The sequence below is a fragment of the Solanum dulcamara genome, chromosome 10, assembly GCF_947179165.1.
Source record: "Solanum dulcamara chromosome 10, daSolDulc1.2, whole genome shotgun sequence".
Classification (NCBI taxonomy): domain Eukaryota; kingdom Viridiplantae; phylum Streptophyta; class Magnoliopsida; order Solanales; family Solanaceae; genus Solanum; species Solanum dulcamara.
The window spans coordinates 10747897-10773581 of record NC_077246.1 but is presented as its reverse complement, the minus strand read 5'-3'; positions in this window follow the sequence as shown (position 1 = coordinate 10773581).

The following is a 25685-nucleotide window of genomic DNA, read 5'->3' as shown; positions in this document are numbered from 1 at the left end:
TGACATGCAATGTATATTCTTCATACTTAGTATATTTCACGTACTAACGCATATTTTTGCCTTATATTATCTCATAATGTAGGATCCCACTATCATCCTCCGGCACTTGGCTAGTTGGTGATCTACTCGGAGTTAGCTTTTTATGAGTACAAATGATTCGAGGGAGAACTCATCTTGTATTTTGTTTTATTTTTCATACTTATGTAATTTCATTATGTTTGGTGAGCTAGGAGCTTATTGTGACACCCCGAAATTTGTTTTCGCTAAGATTCAAACATTTCTTCACGTGAGTGCAGACTCAGACCAGAGGACTTGAAATTTTTTACATGAGTTAGGATGAGTTCCTAAGTAATTAAAGAGCGTTAGAGGTGATGTGGGGTCATGAAGGACCCCTAAGACCAAATCAAGCCAAAAGGTTCGTTGTGGCTAAGTTTGAGAAGGAGTTTGCATGAGAGGTTGACTTCTAACGACCCTATCTTTTGATATATGATGATCTGGGTAGCCCACGACCTATTAAATTAATGGTCGTCGAGTCTTCTTTCCAACGCCACCAAGAATGTAAATTTTGGAGTTTGGAGTCGAAAGGTATAGCGATCCTAAGATGAACTAGCACAGTAGAGATTTTCAGGCCTGGGTTGCAATTACTGGAAAACTGGGCTTGGCGCCGCAGTGGCGCGACGCACCACTATCGCGCCAGAAACATGCCTCAGTAGTTTGGGCTCTGGTGCGGCGCGCCACTAAAAGGTGTGTATGGTTTTTCAAGCCAATTTCCAGAACCCAGAAAATATTGTCCTTAGCACTGTAAGGGCGCGACGCGCCACTATCGCGCTAAGAATGTGCCTCAGTAGTTTGGTCCTTGGCGCGGCGCGCCACTACGAGGAGTGCAGGTTTTAGGCTTAATCAGCCTAGGGATGCAAGGGCGCGACGCGCCACTATTGCGCCAGGTGCATTTTTAGCCTATTTTCAGAACTTTTGAGGAGGGGTAATTTGGGAACTTACCCAAATTATATATGTATCAACCCTAACACATTTTGAGATCATTTTCAATCCCTCACTCTCTCTCTAAGAGCCCTAGGATCTTCTCTCTCTCTCTCTTCTTCATCTTCTCCATTTCCAACAAGAATGGTCCAAGAGCTTCAAGATTTTTGTTCTCCATTGAAAACCCAACACAAGGTTTTTTTCAAAGTCTTCAAACAAGGTATGTAAGTCTAACCTAAAATATGGATTGAGTTCTTCCATATGCCCATAGATGTGTTGAATAAGAGTTGTGAAAGAGTTGAACCTCTAAGAAGGTTTTTCTTGAAAGTTTTCCTAAATTATAGAATGTTTTTAAGTACTATTAGTTGATTGACGTTTTAATGACTTGAGTTACTAAATAGTTATCTTTTATATTATTGATTTCAAATGTACCTTTGTCTATAGATTTATAGATGTTGACGATATTCTTGAGTTGAGTCTTGTTGAGAGTATGGATTCATGTTTCATTCACATGAACCCAAGATGAGATTTCTTGTCATAAATGTCTTGAGGTTGAGGTGGATGTTTTTTGTATATACTTATTGATTGGAATGAAAAGAATGAATTGGTTAGTTAAGAATGTCCTTTTTTCTTCTATAAAATGAACATAGGACTAAAATGAGGAATTTGGAGTGGATGTTTGATGATTGATGTGATGATGATATTTGATGATGATGTGATGATAATGTTTGATAATGATGTGATGATAATGTTTGGTGATAAAGTGGATTGGAGTCTAATGTGATTTTGTGGTATATGATGTGCATAATTTGAGTTGATTGGAGTCTTAGGAATATTTTGAAAATAAATGATCTTTTGAGGAGGAGCTTTAAATAAATTATTTGTGAACCTTTTTGTATAAACTACTTATACACTATTTTGAGTCTAAAGAATTATTAGTTTCATCTTTGATTTAGAAAGGAGTTTAAGTATGAGTTGAGTATGCGGAGCCTTTAATTGAGTTGAGTATTTTTACATTAAAGTATCTATTTTGAGTATGAGTTGAGGAGTTGAAATTATATTTTAATGTACATAACATTTTTTGCATTCATTGAGTTGAGATTGTATAAATATTTAAAGAGAAGAGGTTGATGATTTGAGATGAGTCGATTTGAAAGAAGGTCCAATAAGGCTTGATTGAGTTGAAATGAGAACAGAGTTGATGAGGTGGCAATGTACCACATGAAACTAGCCGTGAGGGCTTATTTGAGATGATTGGAGGGAGTCTTATGAGCATAGAGTCATGGGAAGAGTAACGAGCACCGAAGCGGGTAAGAGTATAGTCTATACTCGAGCCCCAGAAACTACACCACTAACGTAGGTAGGGATGGAACCGTTAAAGTCGGATGCTTCCTATGGGATCGAATCGTTAAAGTCGGATGTTTCCCATTTTATTGTCCTAAAATGATAGGATTTGACTAATCAATAGTATCCATGATTAGGGAGGCGTTCATGCCCTGGCAAGGTATGGACGGACGTGGCAACAACGTCTGATTATTATACTATCACTGGCTCATAAGTGATGGTTGTCGGTTAAGAGAAACTCTCATTTAGGTCTTGATAGTGCTCTGAGTCAGTTTAGTTGAGTGAGTTTCTATATGCTTACGAGTTAGTTCTGTCTAAACTATTTCTTGTTAGACTTATGACACTCGAGTGAGTTGTTACACATTTATTGAGTTGAGTCCTTCGAGTTGAATTGTAAAACGTTGCATAATTTGATTTGCATATTTACTGAGTTGAGTCCTTTGAGCTAATTATTGAGTTGATTGTTGAGTTGAGTGTATATAATCGGAGTGTACATGATTTAAAGGGATCGAATTGTAAATGATTTGGTTGAACTGTATTATACATAATTGGATGGGATTGTATGGTGTTTGATTGGTCTCTGTCTAAACTGTATCCTTACTTTAGATTTACGATGCCTTATTTGAGTCTCTCTTATCTTTCTGATTTGAGATATGTGAACCGATGTTATTCTTCCTTGAGGTATGTTTCATTCTACCATATTACATACCAGTAAATTCCACGTACTGACGCTATTTATCCTGCATCATTTCATGATGCAGGGACAGGTTTATGAGATCATTAATAGGAGCATCATTGGGGATCTATTAGCACTCAGCGTATTGGTGAGTCCTCCCCTATATTCGGAGAACACTGTCTGTGTATTCTTACATCGAGTTAGCCCTTTTCATTTTGATTTGAGGTAGCCATGAACATGTCATTGGCACCAATTAGATACTAGTGATAGAGGCTTCATAGACTAGATAGGGATGAGTCGATTGAGTATTTCTATCCTTGAGTATTTCTTGTCAAACTATTTATAATGACAAATATTAGAGTTGATTTGTTGGCCCATGGCCTTTATTCTTTGAGTTAGATTGATGTTTGAGTTGCCCACCAAATATTCTCTTTATTTTCTTATCTTCCGCCGATTGAATTAATGAACGGATGTGTGATTAGGCTATGTGGTTCGCTTGGGAGCCAGAAATGGTTTCTGAGTGCCGGTTACGTCTAGGGTACCCTCCCGGGGCATGACAAACATGGTATCAGAGCACAGAGTTCAAGTGTCCTAGGGAGTCTATGAAGCCGTGTCTAGTAGAGTCTTGCTTATGGGTGTGTTGTGCACCACACTTATAATCAGGAGGCTATAGGACATTAAGAATGTGTTTCCCTTCTTTCATATTCTAGATTTGTGTGATACAGTTTAACTCTATGAATGTTCCCTTCTAATTCGTGCGTTGCTCAAATCCATTTGACTACCCCTCATACTCAAGGTAGTTGAAATGGTAGATATGAGATTCTTGTTAATGAGTTAAGATAAAGTCTTGAGGAAGGGAAAACACGGCACAAGGCTTGAGAGGAGCCAATTTCTGTGCTTAACTCTATTGATCTATAAAGATGTACTCTCATTCATATGGATCGTGCATTGAGTCAGAGCGAGATGTATCCGAGAAATCTCATCTTTACATCTCGATTTGAATGTTACCTTCGAGGGGGAAGTTGTGTATCTAAGTGATAAGTGTCACCATCCGATGGAGTGTGATTCAAGGCATGGAGAGTTATGGCTGATAGGATGATTGTAGAGTTAGAAAGAGGGAGTTGGAGGAGTAGAACTCAAATAGTGAGAATGATGGTTGATTGAGGCCTGTAACTAGGGTGAAATATTTATAAGGTGAGTAACGAGGTGTAGAGAATGATTGTGATAGTGCTAATTTTAAGGCTTGATTTAGTAGGCTTGACATGACATATGCAGGAGATTAAGATATTAACTTGTGAGGAGTGCATGTCATGGAAAGAGGGGTATGTGACCCTCAAATGTAAATAGTGAGTTGAGGCTAAGTCATTTGGTGAGAAGAGGCTTAAGATAGGCATATGAAATAATATAGAGTTATATGAGGTTCTAAATTATGGGTTGCTTTGAGTGACTAGTTAGTATTCTTTAGTTCATGCCTTTAAACTAAGGGGGAGATTATAGGGTAATGAGCCAAAGTAAGTCTTGAGCTTCCGATAGTGGTGAGATGGCCAAGATGATAGTAGACGGAGTTGAGCGAGAGTAGATGAAGGAGAGTGAGTGCTTCCCGATTGTGATAGTTGTGTTGTACTTGTCTAGTTGAGGATAAATGTGTGGAGGAGGAGTGAGATGAGATCTTGTGATGAGCAATAGATAGGTAAGAGTATGTTAGTATGTCTCCGGGAAAGAGCTTATATAATAATGGAGGTAGAAGTGTTAAAGTAAGCTTGAGAACTCTTAGATATGAGTGAGGTAGTTAGAGTGATAAGCTTGAGCGTATGATTTTCACTGTGAGAGTGATGGTAGTAGGCTAACGATTGCATTTGGGGGAAAGATTGGAGGTTCATGAAGGGTGTTATGAGGCTTGGAAAGGAGGGGAAGTTTGGACACCGATATATTGACCTTATGAAATTGTGAAGAGGATTAGGAATGTCGCTCATGAGTTGGAGTTCGACGATTGACGATCTAGAGGTTGGAATGATTCGGTTGATGGAGTTTCGATGTTCTATTCGTGCCAAATGATGAGAATGATGAAGGTGATGTCCCTATTCCTGAGTTGAAATGATTTGTCTATTCTTGAGTTTGAATAGCCAATTGTCTAAATTGCTCGATTGGTTGATTTGATTGAGTTTAAATTTTTATTCGTGCCTCGAGTCCACCATTGATTTACTCATCATTCGAGGATGAATGATCCCAAGGGGGAGATAATGTGACACCCCAGAATTGTTTTTCGCTAATATTTGAACATTTCTTCATGTGAGTGTAGACTTAGACCAGAGGACTTGAAACTTTTCACATGAGTTAGGATGAGTTCCTAAGTAATTAAAGAGCGTTACAGGTGATGTGGGGTCATAAAGGACCCCTAGGACCAAATCAAGCCAAAACGTTCGTCGTGGCTAAGTTTGAGGAGGAGTTTGCATGAGGGGTTGACTTCTAACGACCCTATCTTTTGATATATGATGATCTGGGTAGCCCACGACCTATTAAGTTAATGGTCGTCGAGTCTTCTTTCCAATGCCACCAAGAATGTAAATTTTGGAGTTTGGAGTCGAAAGGTATGGTGATCCTAAGATGAACTAGCACAGTAGAGATTTTTAGGCCTGGGTTGCAATTGCTGGAAAACAAGGCTTGGTGCCGCAGTGGCGCGACCACCACTATCGCACCAGAAACATGCCTCAGTAGTTTGGGCTCTAGCACGGCGCGCCACTAAACGGTGTGCAGGGTTTTTCAAGCCAATTTCCAGAACCCAGAAAATATTGGCCTTGGCACTATAAGGGCGCGATGCGCCACTATCGCGCCAAGAATGTGCCTTAGTAGTTTGGTCCTTGGCGCGGCGCGCCACTATGAGGTGTGAAGGTTTTAGGCGTAATTAGCCTGGCCCTACAAGGGCGCGATGCGCCACTATCGCGCCAGGTGCATTTTTAGCCTATTTTCAGAACTTTTGAGGAGGGGTAATTTGGGAACTTACCCAAATTTTATATGTATCAGCCCTAACACATTTTGAGATCATTTTCAATCCCTCACTCTCTTTATAAGAGGCCTAGGAGCTTCTTTCTCTCTCTCTTCTTCATCTTCTCCATTTCCAACAAGAATGGTCCAAGAGCTTCAAGATTTTTGCTCTCCATTGAAGACCCAACACAAGGTTTTCTTTAAAGTTTTCAAACAAGGTATCTAAGGCTAACCTAAAATATGGATTGAGTTCCTCCATATGCCCATAGATGTGTTGAATAGGAGTTGTGAAAGAGTTGAACCCTCTATAAAGGTTTTTCTTGAAAGTTTTCCGAAACTATAGAATGTTTTTAAGTACTATTAGTTGATTGACGTTTTAATGACTTGAGTTACTAAATAGTTATCTTTTATATTATTGATTTCAAATGTACCTTTGTCTATAGATTTATAGATGTTGACGATATTCTTGAGTTGAGTCTTGTTGAGAGTATGGATTCATGTTTCATTCACATGAACCCAAGATGAGATTTCTTATCATAAATGTCTTGAGGTTGAGGTGGATGTTTTGTGTATATACGTATTAATTGGAATGAAAAGAATGAATTGGTTAGTTAAGAATGTCCTCTTTTCTTCTATAAAATGAACATAGGACTAAAATGAGGAATTCGGAGTGGATGTTTGACGATTGATGTGATGATGATATTTGATGATGATGTGATGATAATGTTTGGTGATGAATTGGATTGGAGTCTAATATGATTTTGTGGTATATGATGTGCATAATTTGAGTTGATTGGAGTCTTAGGAATATTTTGAAAATAAATGATCTTTTGAGGAGGAGCTTTAAATAAATTATTTGTGAACCTTTTTGCATAAACTACTTATACACTATTTTGAGTCTAAAGAATTATTAGTTTCATCTTTGATTTAGAAAGGATTTTAAGTATGAGTTGAGTATGAGGAGCCTTTAATTGAGTTGAGTATTTTTACATTAAAGTATCTATTTTGAGTATGAGTTGAGGAGTTGAAATTATATTTTAATGTACATAACATTTTCTGCATTCATTGAGTTGAGATTGTATAAATTTTTAAAGAGAAGAGGTTGATGATTTGAGATGAGTCGATTTGAAAGAAGGTCTAATGAGGCTTGATTGAGTTGAAATGAGAACAAAGTTGATGAGGTGGCAATGTACCACATGAAACTAGCCGTGAGGGCTTGTTTGAGATGATTGGAGGGAGTCTTATGAGCATAGAGTCATGGGAGGAGTAACGAGCACCAAAGCGGGTAAGAGTATAGTCCATACTCGAGCCCAGAAACTACGCCGCCAACGTAGGTAGGGATAGAACCATTAAAGTCGGATGCTTCCTATGGGATCGAACCGTTAAAGTCGGATGTTTCCCATTTTATTGTCCTGAAATGATAGGACTTGACTAATCGATGGTATCCATGATTAGGGAGGCATTCATGCCCTGGAAAGGTATGGACGGATGTGGCAACAACGTCTGATTGTTGTACTATCACTGGCTCATAAGTGATGGTTGTCGGTTAAGAGAAACTCCCATTTAGGTCTTGATAGTGCTCTGAGTCAGTTGAGTTGAGTGAGTTGCTATATGCTTATGAGTTAGTTCTGTCTAAACTATTTCTTCTTAGACTTATGACACTCGAGTGAGTTGTTACACATTTATTGAGTTGTGTCCTTCGAGTTGAATTATAAAACGTTGCATAATTTGATTTGCATATTTACTGAGTTGAGTCCTTTGAGCTGATTATTGAGTTGATTGTTGAGTTGAGTGTATATAATCGGAGTGTACATGATTGAAAGGTATCAAATTATAAATGATTTGGTTGAACTGTATTATACATAATTGGATGGGATTGTATGGTGTATGATTGGTCTCTGTCTAAACTGTATCCTTACTTTAGATTTACGACGCCTTATTTGAGTCTCTCTTATCTTTCTGATTTGAGATATGTGGACCGATGTTATTCTTCCTCGAGGTATGTTTCATTCTGCCATATTACATACCAGTATATTCCACGTACTGACGCCATTTGGCCTGCATCGTTTCATGATGCAGAGACAGGTTTATGAGATTGTCAATAGGAGCATCATTGGGGATCTAGTAGCACTCAGCGTATTGGTGAGTCCTCCCCTATATTCGGAGAACACCGTCTGTGTATTCTTGCATCGAGTTAGCCCTTTTCATTTTGATTTGAGGTAGCCATGAACATGTCATTGGCACCAATTAGATAGTACTGATAGAGGCTTCATAAACTAGATAGGGATGAGTCGATTGAGTTTTCTATCCTTGAGTATTTCTTGTCAAACTATTTATAATGACAAATATTAGAGTTGATTTGTCGGCACATGGCCTTTATTCTTTAGGTTATATTGATGTTTGAGTTGCCCACCGAATATTCTCTTTATTTTCTTGTCTTCCGCTGATTGAATGAATGAACGGATATGTGATCAGGCTATGTGGTTCACTTAGGAGCCAAAAATGGTTTCTGAGTGCCGATTACGTCTAGGGTACCCTCCCAAGGCTTGACACTTATCCTATGCCCCGTCGAAGTTTAGTAGAGGCATTGTCATACTATAGTAGTATGCGTCATTAATTTGACTATTATGTTTAAATTATCCTTATATCGAGATTTTTATGTTGAGATTATCTTCCGCATTTATGTCTACTCTTGATTTCATCTTTTTTATGTTATGCTATATATGCTAAGAGGCTTGATTCGAGTCCCTCAAGATTTTAATCGACGTGCCACGCCTAAGGTCTAGTTTGGGTCGTGACACAAGGTCAAGAACTTCACATTTCTGATAACATTCACAACACACATAGCCTTTTTACTAACCCCATTCTTTTGTTAAGGATAATTCACATGATTAAAGTTCCATACCTCATTCCCATTACTCCCCAACACATATACGAAAGGAAATTCGAGAGTTCTACAAGATTTACGGAGGTTTAGAAGTTCACTTGCCTTAATCAAATCATGATCAATCAAAAACTTGAGCCTTCCTCTTCCGAATAGTGTCTAAATCACCACAATCTAATCAAACAATGATTCACAATCGAATTTCAGAACTAATGAAACCAATATTATGAAATTCAGAAAAAAGGGTCAAAACGACTCAAAAATCCGACTCCGAAAATGAGACTCAAATCTGGAAATATTTTATACATAAAAAAGTTTCCTTAAAGCATTTGGAACTCATTAGCGAAAACCATTTCCGAAAATGGAGTCCAAAAGAGTCCTTAATTACCATTTTAAGAAACTTTGAGTTCTTGAGAAATTTCCAAAATTAGAAGTTAAAATCAATAATTCGGAGTCAAAATCACAATATAATTGATGGGTAATGAAGATTATTGGTTAAAAACACTTACCCAATAACCCTTGAAAAACTACTTCAATTTTCTATCTCGAGCTCTAGGATCCCAAAAATGGTGAAATGGGGTTGAAAACCCAAGTTAAATACCACTATTTGGCAATTTAAGTCTTCAAAACTCGAAGCGTTCCAAAAATTTTAACTTTTAAAGAGATTTCACAGAACCAACATCGAATACTGATCAAACATGACTCGGGCAACTATTAAAAGGGGTAAAATGATTATTTTGTAAAAAATATCAAAAATGACCTTCAGAGTCATTACAAAATCTTCACTATTGCTAACAATAGATTCATATTTATTTTTTTCAGAAACCCACATCAAAGATCCTTATTATTGCTACCTTTTACATGAAAAATCGAATATACTCAATTACTCTACTTTCAATGAGGCTGAATTTCAATTTCAAAAATCATCTCAATAATTCACCTTCGATCTCCATACCGACTTACCAAAAAAACTTATTTTCTACCTTACTTCATAGTGAAACTCCACTATTTCTAACAACAAAATGATTATCATTTTTTCTTTCACAAACTCAACAGAGGATTGTTGTTCAGTCATTTTTGAAGTTCAAAGCTTCAAAGTTTGAAAATTGAATTTTCGCAAAATATTTATTTTGAGTGGGCATTGTTGCAAAAGATTGGTTACTTATTGAGGAGCCTAAATATGAAATTTTGAGTTTTAGGGTTTAGCTTTTTAAGTATTTTTGAATGAATTTGGTGCTTAAATTCAAGAAAAGAGACTATTTATTGTACTATATCTTGGGTATATGATATTGTCTATAAAGCTTTTAAAATATTTTTGTAAAAATAAAATATGAAAGTTTTAAATGTTGTTGTATGCCAGATGTATGTTGTTGTATAGCCAGTTAAGTTTCTGACCTAAAGATTTGTAAGGTAAGTTTAGGCTATATTTTACAATGTAAGTTAGGTAAGTGTACTTTTTTGAAATTTTTCCTTTTAAAAATTAATATTTGGTTTGGTTTGATTTTATATTTTTTTTAAATCAATAATATTTATTTTGATTTGATTTTGGTTTTGAAAAAGAAGAAGAAGAAACAATCGAACCGACAAATTACATTCATATTTTTATAATTATATATACATACTATATTATTTTATGCGAAAATGCAATACTCTAATGCAAGAGCAAGATGTAATGCATTCTTTTTTTGTGCACCATTATCGATAGTTTATGCATGATTTAATAAATTTATGTTATTAAGCACATTGAGTTATCTAACAATATAAGCATTAAATTAAACATAATTGAAGTTCTGATATAAGAACCATTGTAATGGCCCTGAAGGACATTTTTGGTAATTTTTACAAAATGATCATTTTACCTCTTCCAATAGTTGCCCGAGTCATGTTTAAAGAGTATTAAAAGTTGGTTTTGTGAAATTCTGTGAAAAACTGAGAATTTTGGAAAAGTTCAGTTTTAAAAGCTTAAGTTGCTTAAAAGTGGTATTTGGGGTCATTTGAAGTTCCGAGTCTGAATACGAAATTTCATAAATTCCATCATCTCCAGAATGTAGAATTTGTTCTAGAAGAATTGAAGAAATTAGTTTCGGGGTTATATCGAGGATTTGAAGTCCTAAGTTAGAAATGATTGAGTTTTAGGATTTAGAGTTGACTTTGGTCAACATTTAGAGTTCGGATGCTCAGAATTGAATTTTGATGACTCCGTTGGATTCAGAGGATGATTTTAGACTTAGAGAGAGTTTCTATGTATTTTTCGGAAGCTCTGAGGGTGTTTTGTTCTTATTGAGTCTTAGAATTAGTTTGGTTGGGACTTATTGTATTCTGGATCAAGAAAACCTAGAATTCAAATTCCAACACTTCCATTAAGTTTGGAACTATCGAAATTATTATAGTAGCATATATGTTTTGTGTGACGGCATTCTGAATGAATTTCGAGGGTCTATTCAAAAGTTTGAAAAAGGGGAAATTTTAGAGATTGTTGTAATCTGGTGAAGGCATCGCGATCGCAATAGGGGTTTTACTTTCGCGAACATAGCTTTTGCAATGGCCTCTTCGCTTTTGTGAATCCCGCTATTATTACGGGGTCACTTTCGTTAGGGTCTCGATCGCTACACCTGAAAGGCTTATGGTCAAGGTTTTAGCCTTTTTCTCCATTTTCAGACTTGGGGAATTCATTTAGGCTATTTATGAAGTGACTGTTCGAGGCTAATTGATTGGGTAAGTGTTTTAAACCTAAAATATACATTAGTCATCCATTATATCATGATTTTAACTTCAAATTAAGTATTTTGGACCCAAAAGTTTGGGAATTTCTTCAAGAACTTCAAATTTCTTAAAATGAGGATTGTGGGCTATTTTGAACTCCGATTTTGAAATAATTTTCTTTAATGGATTTCTAATTCTTTGAGGATCATTTTAATCCAAAATTTCTCAAATTTAAACCCTATTTTTAGAATCAAATTTTTGAGCCATTTTAACCCTTTTACCCGAATTTCATAATTTTGGTGTTGTTAGGTTCGCAATTTGATTGTGAATCTCTGTTTGGATAGATTGTGGTATTTTAGATTTGTATCAGAAGGGAAAGCCTCAAATACTTGAATGACCAAATATTGATTAAGGCAAGTGAATTTCTAAAATCCCATAAATCTTGTGGATTACTTGAATTTACTTTTGTATATGTGTTAGGGTGAAATGGGAATAAGGTTTGGGATGAAAATCATATGGATTATGCCTAATGAAAGATCGGGGTAATAAAGAGGACTATGTGTGTTATGATTTAATCAGAAATGTGAACTCCTTCACTTGAACTTGACATGAACTAGATGAAATGCTATGGTAGCCTAAATATGATTATCAAATTGATGAATTTGTTATTTGCTCATTATTGATTATGATAATTGACTTGGACATACTTGATCATCGATTAATGCTAAATATAGTAAAAAGGGTAATAAAATGGAGACTTGATGACTTATATGATGTAAATGATTTACTTGTGGATGTTGATATATTATTGATAGTGTGATGTGAATTGCATTGATATGAATTTCTTTGTGACTGTGAACACTACCATTCTCTCATTATTTGGGTGAACATGCTTATTCACATTGGTTCTGTAACACTGTGATGAGTCTCTATTGGTACTTCTGTCAATCCATAAAGGTTTTAACGAATTCATATTGAGAGGAAAATAGGGATTGGGCGACACTTTAGTGGAAGAGTTATTTATGAGAAAGATGGGATCGGGCCACACATTGTGACAGATACATGGTCCTTGTGAAGCCTATAAGGGTTCTGGTCCATTATACAATGAATGTGTATAAATATGACATACATACATCATCCTACGTGACATCACATCGTATTACATTGTATCTTATTTGTCATCTTGAAATTGTTAATATGCCATTTGTGCTCTGAGATTAATGTATTTAATATTGATATTACTTAATTGGTGATGCTTATGAGATATTTTTGATCTATGTGCTACATGAACTATGGAGAGTAATTTGGGCTGATTTCTGTGCAGGTTATAGTTGAACAGGTTTGGTTAGGAGGAAAGGAGTTCTAGTATCTGATAGATTTACCTAGTTTTCTTAGTTAGCTTGCAGAGTATTGTGTTGTTTGGTACTCACTCCTTGCTATCTACACTTTTGTAGGTATTGAGCTCGGACAGTGAATTTGCTTCCATTTCTTTCATCTTAGGCCAGTTAGAAGAGACTGAGAGGTTGTTGTTCATTGTCGGCGATCCTCTCGGTTCGTTTCATTATACTTTGTTCTATTCGAGTGACAAAGATATTGAGACTTGTAATAATTTCCATTTCTATTATATTTAGAGGCTTTTACATGTGACAATCGGTCTTTTGGGGTATTGTAGTTGACTAAAACTTTTGCTTTGTATATCTATCTATCCATTTAAATTGTTTCCACTTTATTTTCAACAAATGTGGGGTTTTAGGCTAACTTGTTTGGTGTAAAGGATAAGTGACATCACACCCAAATTTGTATCGTGATTAAATGGTATCATAGCCTCAGGTTCATAGATCTCATCTATACAATCCAAGTTTAATTAGAGTCTCAAATATTAGTATCGAGATATCTATACTTATCTTTGAATGGGTATGAAGACTATTAGGAAACTTTCTTTATTCATAGTTTCTTATCGTGCATGGTAGTTATTGATTGTGCTAAGTATAGCATGGTATTTTTTTCGTAAATGCCGAGTACCAGAGATTTAGCCAAGGTAGTTGTTGAGACCCCAACTAGGGGTAGAAATTGAGGATGAGCTAAAGGTCATGGCCATGGAGAGTTCACAGGTAGAGGTCGTGCTCGAGGAGCGGCACCATCCCAAGGATGTAATAGAGAGGCTTCCAAAGAGCCGTATGTTGAGGTTGGTGAGGACAGATTTCTCCAGGATTCATGATACCATTGTTTCAAGAGACCTTGCTGAGGATGTTGGGTATGTTGGAGAGTTTTACTCAGGGTGTTGCTACCACACCATAGAACTCACAGACTAAAGTCAAGGTTTGTACCCAAGAATAACATCAGGTCCTAGTTGTTTAGGATTAGTTAGGTAAGCCACCATTGATTCCCGTACCAGTTGTCGATGCATAGGTTACTCCAGATATGGTCATGATAGTAGTGTATCAACAGTGTAATAAGAGGTTTCAGAAGATGAAACTACCAAAGTTTCAAGGTGGTAGGAGTGAGGATGCTCATGCGTTCTTTATGCTGTGCCATGAGATTCTAGAGGCAGTGAGCATGATTGATGCTCGGGGTGTTTGTTTCATCACTCTCCACCTTCATGGGTTAGCTAAAGAGTGGTGGAGGACATTTATGAGGTGTAGACAAGTGGGATCACCTCTAGTAGAGTGGGGTGCTTTTGCTAGTGCATTTGAGGGTCACTTCATTCTATGAAGCATACTTGAGTACAAAAGATTAAGATTTTGAGGGTTTGACCTAGAGTGGTATGTCCATTGTAGAGTATAAGGCACATTTCTGCCAATTGTCTAAATATGCCATGGCATTAATCCTAGATGAATGGGAGAGAGTCACAGGTTTGTGAGAGGATTGAATTTCTCTATTCGATCATATGTATTCAAATCATCCCATAAGTGGGCTTCCTTCCTGTCCATAGTGAGCACCGCCAAAGAGGTGGAGTTGATGGTCAGAGAGGAGTTTATGGACCCCTAGATGGTCTATTCTTGTGGTAAATTTTTAGGCACCTTTTCTAGAGGTAAAGGTTCGCACAGAGGCGATAGTTCGTTTTAGCGCAGAGAGCAGTTCATGCTTCTATGCCAATGATTGAGAGTGTGCAAGAGTTTGAGGATCCTAGAGTTCAGGACGAGGTGGTTATGGTATTCCTTTGGGTTCATCACAACAGTCATTCTACCTGAGATCTTGTTATAGTTGTGGGGGTTTGAGTTATTTGATGCGACAATACCATTTAAAGACTCATTCAAGACCCAACACACTTATTCAATAGCTCTTGAGAGAGATTTCATGCCTTGTTTGGGATCGAGGCAGGCTAAATCAAGTAGAGGTGGTAAAGCCTTTGGTAGTAGTACTGTGGTTTTGTGAGGTAGGGGTACCATTCAGCTGGTTTTGGTTGGCGAGATCAATGCTATGCTTTTCTAGGGAGACACGAGGCTGAGGCTTTTGATATAGTTATTACAGGTATTGTCCAAATTTGCCATCGATGTATTAGTGTTATTTAATTTCGGATCTACATTCTCCTATGTATCTACTTATTTTACATCTGGATTTGATTTGACTTTTGATCACATGCCCATGCCTATTCATGTTTCTACACACGTGGGTGTGCTCTTAGTGGTGGATCGAGTGTATCGATCCTATCTTGTTTCTTTAGCCAGGAATGATACTTGAGTAGACATGATTATTCTAGAAAAGGTAGAATTCGATGTGATACTAGCCATGTATTGGTTTTCTCCTTATCGTGCTATTTTTGATTGTTACGCTAAGACTGTTACCTTAGTTATACCTAGTGTCCCGAGTATCAAGTGCAAGGTTACTAGTGGTTCCTATCTTAGTAAAGTAATCTCAATTATGCATGCTCAGATATTAATTGATAGGGCGTGTATGTCTTATTTGGCTTTTATACGGGATATTAGCTCAACTCACCTCTTATGGAGTATATTTTAGTGGTTAAGTAGTTTACTGATGTGTTCCCTACTGGTCTTTAGGGAGTTCCTCGATGATATGGATATTGATTTTGCTATTTTGGAGCCTGGCATGAAGCCCATCTCTATTCCTCCGTATCGTATGGCTCCAATAGAGTTAAATTAGTTGAAAGATCAATTGTAGGACTTGTTGAGTAAGGGATTTATTTGTTTGTGTTACCTTGGGGTGCACCAGTTCTATTCATTAAGAAGAAGGATGGGTCTATGAGGATGTATATTGATTATAAACAGTTGAAAAAGATGACTGTCAAAAAAAATTCTCTTTCTCGTATTGATGATTTGTTTGACCACCTTCAGTGAGTTTCTTTGTTCTCTAAGATTGACTTGAGATCTTGGTACTATCAGTTGAAGTTTAGACCATCAGATATTCCTAAGATAGCTTTCCGGACCAGTTATGGAAATTATGAGTTTCTAGTTATGTCTTTTGGGTTAACTAACGCCCTAGAAACATTTATAGAGTTGAAGAATATGGTATTTTAGCCATATCTAAACTCTTTTGTGATTATTTTCATTGATGATATCTTGGCTTATTTCAAGACATAGGAGGACTATGCTTGTCATTTGAGATCGGTGCTTCAGAAGTTCAAAGAACAGAAGTTATTTGAAATGTTCTCCAAATGTGAGTTTTGGCTTGATTCAGTGACATTTATAGGACACGTGGTATCTATGTAGGGTATTAGGGTGGATCCGGCCAAGATTAAGGAAGTTAGAGGCTGGACTAGACCTACTTTCCCTATCAAGATTTGGAGTTTTGTGGGATTGGCTGGTTATTAAAGACACATCAAGTATGTACTCTCTACTATTGCGGCTCTATTGACTAGATTGACTCAAAAAGTAGTAGACTTCCATTTGTATGATTAGTGTGAGGCGAGCTTTCAAAATCTCAAGACTTTATTGACTACAACTCCTTTTTTTGACCTTACCTGAGGAGGGTGTGGACTTTACCATATACTGTGATGCTTCTGGAGTTGGTTTAGGTGGAGTTTTTATAGTTGAAGACTCATGAGAAGAACCACCCTACCCATGACTTGGAGTTAGCGGTGAAGCTATGTCGTTATTACTTGTATGGTGTGCATTGTGATGTATTTACTGATAACTGGAGTCTTCAGTACATCTTTAGTCAGAGGGATCTGAACTTGAGACACCGCATATGGCTTGAGGAACTGAAGGACTATGAAATGACTATCTTGTATCATCTGGGAGAGGACAATGTGGTGGCCGATGCTTTGAGTAGGAAGGCTCCTAGTAAGGGGAGTCTCACGACGATTAGTGTTGATAAGGGCCCCTAGCTAGGGATGTTCAGAGGTTAGCTATGTCCGATTATGGGTTTCTAAGGAGAGTGGAGGTTTCATTTCTTTCATTGAGGTTCGCTCTTCATTAGTTGAGCAGATTCGGGAGTGACTGTTTGATGATGATAAGTTATGTCTTATTCGAGACAAGGTGTTGAAGGGTGAAGCCAAGGAGGTTAGACTTGATTCATATGGTGTTTTGACAATTGAGGGGTGGATTTGTGTGCCCAAGGTGGGTGATCCGATCAGATTAATTCTAGAGGAGGCTCATTGTTCTCATAATTATATTCATCTGGGTGCATCAAAGATTTATCACGACCTTATCCAGCATTATTGGTGGTAAGGGATGAAGAGGGAGATCGCATAGTTCATGTCCAAGTGTTTTACCTTTCAACAGGTCAAGTGTGAGCACCAACAACCTAGAGGTGTGACTCAGAGGATACCCATTCCTACTTGGAAGTGGGAGAAAATCTCCATGGACTTTATTATGGGTTTGCCTACCACTGTGGGTGGTTATGATTCTACTTGGGTATTTGTTGACAGACTGACCAAGTATGCTCATTTCATTCTAGTTCGAGGGAAGTATACAGTATAAAAGCTAGCCTAATTGTATGTTAGTTAGATTGTTCGGCTTTATGAGGTGCAAGTATCTATTGTTTCCGTCTGGGGTTCGTTGTTTACTTTGCACTTCTCGAGGGAATTGCAGCATAGTTTGGGTACTATACTTGACATGAGTACAAATTGTCACTCACAAAATGATGGACAGTTCGAGCGGACGATTCAGGTGTTAGTGGATATACTTCGAGCATGTGCGATTCATTTTGGATTTATTTTCCCTTAGAGAAATTTTCCTATAACAATAGTTATCACTCCAACATTCAGATGGCACTATTTGAGGAGTTGTATGGTAGGCAATGTCAATCTCCTGTTGGGTTGTTAGATTCAGCTGAGATGGACTCTTTAGACACAAACTTTCATAAAGATGCCATTGAGTAGATTCGCATGATTCAGGGTAGGCTCTTGACAATCCAGAGTCAGAAAAAAGCTATGCAGACAGGAGTTCGACCATTGGAGTTCATAAAGGGTCATGAAGCGCGTGATGCAGTTCAGGAAGAAGGGAAAGCTTAGCCCTCGGTTTATTGTCCAATTTGAGATTTTGGAGTGAGTGGGAGAGATGACTTATAGATTGGCCTTGACACCTAGCTTATTCGCGGTACATCCTATTTTCCCTGTTTCCATGCTTCGCAAGTATGTTTCGGACGAGTCTCATGTGATCTTTCTTGATTTGGTAGAGTTGGGTCCATGTCACGATCCAAATTCAGGCCATGATTGCGACTACTATAACCTTCGAGTAGGCAAGCCAAACCCAATTCCAATGAAAGTCAAACCTCAAATTTAAATAAACAAATAATAACATAAGAAGGCGGAAGCAACAAGAATATAACAAAAGAAATGTTGGGCCAAAGTACATATATGTAAATAGGATGAAAACTATACAAAAAGTCCCGAAAGTTTACCAAAACAAATGATGTACTAACGCTAGAGAAATGTCGGGCCAAAGTACATATATGTAAATAGGATACAAACTGTACAAAAAGGCCCGAAAGTTTACCAAAAAAAATGACGCACTGACTCTAGAACAAATGTCGAACCTGGTGTCACCTATACAGGAGCGACTAAATACAAAAGCTGGAAATATCTATATATACAATACATAACTGACTGTACAAAGTGCAAAATACAAGTCAGTAGAAAAAAAGGACAGTAGCAAGTCTCTAAAAGACGGGAGAATACCACAATCCAGGTTTGGCACCACTATGGATGATCAGGAACACGCTGGGGTGGCTCGAACTAGGAGCTGTATCAAAAAGATGCAGAAATGCAGTGTGAGTACCAAAATATGGGGTACTCAGTAGGCATCATACGCCGACCGAGCTCTGAAAGAATAAATATATAATAAGCAGCACGATGATACTAATAATAATAGAAAAGAAGCATAAACTACAGTTATGGGGAAAGAGGGTACGGAAAGTACATACAATATTAAAGTAAATCCAACCAACTAGGTAATCATCTCACAAAATATTGGAAGAATGCACAAATGTAAACTAGTATATATGGATCAATATCCCCCAAAAGTATCATAAAGCACCCGGGATAACCCTCCAGCTCATCAATATCAAAATAATAACCCAAAATATATATCAACGAACCGCCCAAAATTCATACCTCGAGCTTATCAACTGTGCATATAATAGTGTAGCCCAATGTAAATAAAAGGGTCACCCGAAATCATACCTCTAGGTCATCAACATCGAAAAATCCCAAAATCATTATATCACCAATGTTTCCCTCAAATCCTTATTTATTCGTTAACCAAAATCTTGGTCTCATCATTTATTCTTCCATTAACATGATTTTTAAATATCAATTAAGAAATCAAGGCGAGTAGCATGTCAAGATCATATATTACACAAGTCAGGTAAAACCCCGTCAAAGGCACCAAATCACTAACCTAAGACTCTCATGTACTAAAAGCACGACCTCTGGTCTAATATTTCAATATCAAAAGCAAAAGGTCATAAGCATAAGCCAAAACCACGAAAAGATGGGAACTTGATACCAAATAACTCAAACAAACAGCATGTTAAGTTCAAGTCACCTAGAAGCAAGTTCTAAGGATTCTAAGTGATGCAAACAAGTCAAGAAAGCACCTAATATATGACTCCAACAACTAAAATCCCAACTAGCTACTAACGATGGCCACTGAATCTAAATTGCTAAAAAAGATATCAACACCTAATTTACCAACCTAATCTCACATTAGTACTCAAAATATATCAACTCTAACCGAGCCAAGTCTAATAAGAGGAGGCCATAACCTACCACAAGGACAAAACTGCACACGGACCGTTAAATCGGAGCTTATCATTTCTAGACCTCCTCTGAACGATGTCACTCAATCAAATTATCGAAGAACACATCAAAACAAATTCATCAGTACCCATATTACTATAATTAAAAATGGAAAAAAATTTGGACCCGAGCACGAAATCAAAAAACCAACTCCGTCATAAGGTCCTAAATAACTCAAGGAACTTGTGCCCCAGAAAAGGGCATATTCCGAGCGCCGGAAGAGCTCCAAACAACCCCACCAATTTCAAGCCCTAGAATAGCCAAAAATGCAAGAAAAATTGAATTTACGCAAGAATTATAAGGGTTTTAGGGTGAGAAAGTTCTCGGAATGTTGCCGCAAGAATTTCCAACTCACCGGAACAAGAATCACCGAAAAAGACCAAAAGGAGTTCTCAATAATGAAAATTTTCTAAGTCCCAAAATAGGACTTAGCTACTTGAATGGGTCTGATATATTCACTAAAATAAGTGAAATTTCCCCTTCGCGATCGCGAGCTGGGCCTCGCGATCGCAAGGTCCAACCCAACTAACCCATCGAGATCACAATGTTCAACCTCATGTTCGTGATGCCCAGGGTTTTAGGACATCACGATAGCAGACCCCGTGGTTGTAAACGTGATGAGTAAAATCCCTTTCACCAATAGTTCAGCTGGTGATGAGCTTTGGGGAAATTGAATTTCCTCCGACGTGTGTCCAAAATTCATTCGGAACCCCATGAATGCAAATAGACCTTGCTACCCAACTTGAAATGGCATTCTAAACTCAACGAAATCAACAAAATAACCAACGGAGGTCATCTCATTGAAATGTTGAACAAAGTCAACACTTTCCAAAGAAAACACTCAAAATGCAGAAATAGCCTAAAACTCATTTTGAGTATCTTAGGAACCAAACCAAAGGTCGTTCTAGACCAAATTTGGCATTTTGAAGCGAACTGTGCTGATAGAATTTTCATCCAAGTGTGTTTACTCAAAATATTAACCGAAGTCAAACTTGGCCAAACTTAAAGTTAAAAGGGCAAAAACCACACAAACTCAAAATGAAGACTCTAAAATCCAAACCATCCTTCCTTCTTGACCAGAATGGACCTTCCAGAGCTGGTGGAACTGTTGGAATTTCCATACATCGCCTAAATATCTGAATGTTGACTAAAGTCAACTCTTTACACTTTAAATCTCTAAAAAGGGAAAAACTCACACAAAGCTTATCCAACCACCTCGAAAAGCATACCACCCATCCCAACATCACATAAGAGATATAAGAAAGCTACAGAAAAGGGTAAAATTGTAAAAACATACAAAAACACAAAAATGAGCTTGTAGGTCATTATAACATCCACTACTAAAAGGACTTTCATTCTCGAAAGTGAAGGAAGAAAGATTCCTGGTGGCTCAAAAAGATGAGAATATCGGGTCTGTATGTCCTGCTCGATCTCTTATGTAGCCTCCTCGATCGGGCAATGCCTCTACTAGACCTTGACAAATGGAATCTCTTTAGACCTCAACTTCCTAACCTGCTTGTCCAAAATAGGCACAAGCTCCTTCTCAAAGTCTAAGGACTCATCAAACTTAATCGAATCCCACTGAAGCATGTGAGACTCATTTGAAACGTACCGCTACAGCATAGAAACATAGAATATAGGGTGAACACCTTGAAGAGCTGGGGACAAGGCCAACTTATAAGATACCTCACCTACCCGACTAAGGCTCTCAAAAGGGCTAATGAACCTGGGCTAAGCTTACCCCCTCCTCCCAAATCTCATTACGCCCTTCATAGGTTACACCTATAGGAATACCCGGTCTCTAACCATAAACTCCAAAGGCTGAACCCTCCTATCAGCATACCAATTCTACCTACTATGGGTAGTAAGAAGCCTCTCCTGGATCATACGAATTCTATCCATTGAATAGCAAGGTAAATTAGCCTAACCTCAAAGGCATTAAACCAACCCAGTGGGAATGATATATCCTACCATACAATGCCTCAAAAGGTAACATCTCGATGCTTGAATAATAGTTGTTATTATATCTAAACTCTGCCAAATCCAAAGATTGATCCCAATGATCTCCAAAATTAATAACACGGGCTTATAGCATGTTCTCCAAGACCTGAATAGTCCTCTCTGACTGATCGTCTGTCTAGGGTGGAAAGTTATATTGAGTTTGACTCGGGTACCCAACTCTCTCTGTATAGACCTCTAGAAATGCAAACTGAATTGAGTACCACAGTCTAAAATAATAGATACTATCACCCCATATAATCGGACCACCTCTCGGATGTAAATCTAAGCTAACCTCTCTGAAGTATAGGTAATCTAGACCTGTACGAAGTGAGCATACTTGGTCAATCGATCTATGGTGATCTAAATAGAATAAAAACCTCAAGAGGTACGTGGTAAACCTACTACAAAGTCCATAGTTATCCTCTACCACTTCCACTCTGGAATGGGTAGTCATTGGGTCAAACAACCTAGCCTCTGATGCTCAAACTTAATGTGTTGACAGTTCAAGCTCCTGGCCACAAAAGTTGCAATATATCGCTTTATTCCACACAACCAGTAATGCTGTCGTAGGTCACCATACATCTTTTCCAGACCAAGATGAATGGAATATATGGAATAATGGGCCTCCTCAAGGATGATCTTGACAAAATGTCTAACTCTAAGAACACAGATACGACCCTCAATCCTCAAAATGCCCATTAGATAGAAGGTTACTTTCCTAGACTTTCTACTGAGCAATCTATCATGAATCACCATCAGCTTTGGGTCATCAAACTATTGTGCTAGAATATGCACCATCAAGAAAGACCTGGCCTCTACATAATCAAGTACCCTGTCCATCTCATAGATATCAAGACGAACCATCTAGTTAGCTATGGACTGAATATCCGAAGCTAAAGGCTTCTCCTCAATAGATAAGAATGTCAAACTCCCTATACTCACTGACTTTTATCTCAAAGAATCTGTTACTATATTTGTCTTATTCGGGTGATAGAGAATAGTGACATCATAGTCCTTCAGTAACTCCAACCATTTGGGCTATCTCAAATTAAAGTCTTTCTAGTAAAGAGGTACTGAAGACTATAGTGATCAGTGTAGATCTCACAATGGGCACTATACAAGTAATGCCTCAAAATCTTCAATCCAAAAACTATTGCCGCAATCTATAAATCAAGTGTGGGATAGTTCCTCTCAAGTACCTTTAGCTGCCTGGAATCATAAGAAATAACTCTACCCTACTACATCAAAATGTAACCTAGGCCAATACCTGAAGCATCACAATACATTGTAAATCCCTGGATTTCAACAAAAAAGGTAAGAATCGAAGCTGAAGTCAGTAAGCCTTGAGCTTCAGGATGCTCGCCTTACACTCGTTAGAGAAATAAAAAGGAACATTCTTATGAGTCAACATGTTCAAAGGCATGTAATATCCTACCAACTCGACGAAACTATGAACTTGGTGGGGGAAGTGAGCCCAGCCCAATCACAAAATGCTACTATATTCGCCAAATCTACTATAATCCTATCCTTAGACACTACGTGCCCTAGAAATTCCATAGACTCAAGCAAAAATTCATACTTAGTGAATTTAGCATACAACTGTTGATCTCTTAATGTTTGAAGTACTATCCTCAAGTGTTGATCATGCTGCTCTCTGGTCCCAGAGTAGACTAGAATGTCATCAATGAATAAAATTACAAAATAGTCCAAGTAGGGCCTGAACATATGGTTCATCAAATCCATGAATGTTGTGGGGGAGTCAATCATAAATACATGACTAAGAACTCATAGTGTTCGTATCAAGTCCTAAAATTAGTCTTAGGAATATCTTCCTCCCTAATCCTTAATTGGTGATACCCTAAGATCAATTCTATCTTAGATAACATTACTGCACCCTAGATCTGGTCAAATAAGTGTTCAATACGTGGCATCGAGTACCTATTCTTGAAAGTAAAATTATTCAACTGCCTATAATCAATACACATATGGAAGGTACCATCTTCTTTTTTCACAAATAAAATAGGAGCACCCCAAGGAAACACACTGCGCCTGATAAACCCCTTACTACAGAGGTGTTAGAGAAGTACCTTAAGCTCTCTCAACTCAATTAGAGATATCCGATATGGTGGAATAGAGACTGGCTATATACCAGCCTCAATATCAATGCCGAAATCAAAGTCACGCTCAAGAGGAAGACCACGTAGATCAGTAGGAAAAACATTAGAGAACTCTCGAACCACCAAAATTGAATTAATAGAAGAAGTGTCAGTGTTGGTTTCATGGACATAAGTAAGATAGGATAGATACCCCTTTCCTACTAACCGCTGATCCCTAGGGAAGGAGATGACACCACACGACACATGACTAACTGCACCTGCCTATACGATCGGAGGAATGCTGAGCATATACAAGGTAATGGTCTTGGAAAAGAAATCCAAAACCACATGGTGAGTAGAAAACTAATACATGCCTAGAATCAAGTCAAATTCTACCATATCTAGCACAATCCAGTCCGCTCTAGTAGTATATCCTAAGATGGTCACCATATAGGATTGATACACTTGATCCAATACTAAAGAATCATTTATAGGGGTAGATACACGCATAGGCACAGGCAATGGCTCACATAAAACATCCCATTGAGTAGTATAATGAGTAGACACATATGAGTAAGTACACCTCAGATCAAATAAATCATAGATAGGTTGATGAGAGACAGAGATCGTACCTGTGATGACGACACCCGATGCCTCCACCTCTATCCTACTCGAAAAAACATACATATGATTGCGCCCACCTCTACCACTTATCTAGCCTGCTTGAAGACTACCCCTAGTACCTTGAGAATCATTCTGCCATTCCGTTCACCCTCTCTAGGTGGCTAAACTCGGGCTCTGGGGTCTTGAACCTATTAAACCTATAGACCCTATTGACTCAGGCATCTGTGATGGCTGATAGTAAAACACTCCCTAGAAAAGTGGCCTATTACACCACACTCAAAGAACAACCCACTAAATGAATCTCTTTGTGATGTCCCAACTAAAATCGAATGGCCATCACGACCTGAGTACACAGAAGTCTGACCCCGAAAAGACTAACCTGAATTCTTACCACATTGGCCTCCAGCACCTGCTGATTTACCATCGGTAAGATGTAATGCTGCCTGAACTGATTGGCTAGGTGGGTTATGCTAGGGATGACCTCTGCCAAAATAACCTCTACCATGTGATTGTCGTCCATTGAAGTTTCCCTCATAGTAAGGCCTTTTGTCGCTGCCTCTGTAGGCCTCATGACGAATAGCCTTAATAATATAGGTATGATCTGCATGATCTACTATTTGTAAGAACGAACAACCTGATGTAATTATCTGCTCTATAGCCAACCTCAAAGGAATAGACAACCCTATAACAAACTGGTGCACCCGCTCCTTCTCTATTAGTATAATCATAGTATCGTACCTAGAGAGCTCATGGAACTGAGAATCATAATCTGTGACCATCATCGATCCCTTTACCAGCACTGTGAACTCATTCATCAGCCTCTTCCTTAAACTGTGGGGTGCATACTTCTCTAAAAAAGCCTCAGAGAACTAAATCCACGTCATTGGTGGTGATCCCGTGGGTATGCAACTAAGATAAGATCTCCACCACTGCTTCGCTGGTCCATCCAACTGGAAAGCAGTGTAATCAACCCTATAAGACTCCACTAATCAAAGGTTATGCAACCTCTCCTAGCAACTAACCAAAAATTCATGGACATCCTCGTCAATGGCACCTGGGAACCTAGGAGGGGACAATCTAACAAACCTCACCAACATATTCTGCTCCTCTGCGATCATAATTGGTCTAGCTGCCATGTGTTGAACAATTGTAGGAATAGGTTGAATTATCAGTCGGGGAACTATAGTAGTAGGCTGC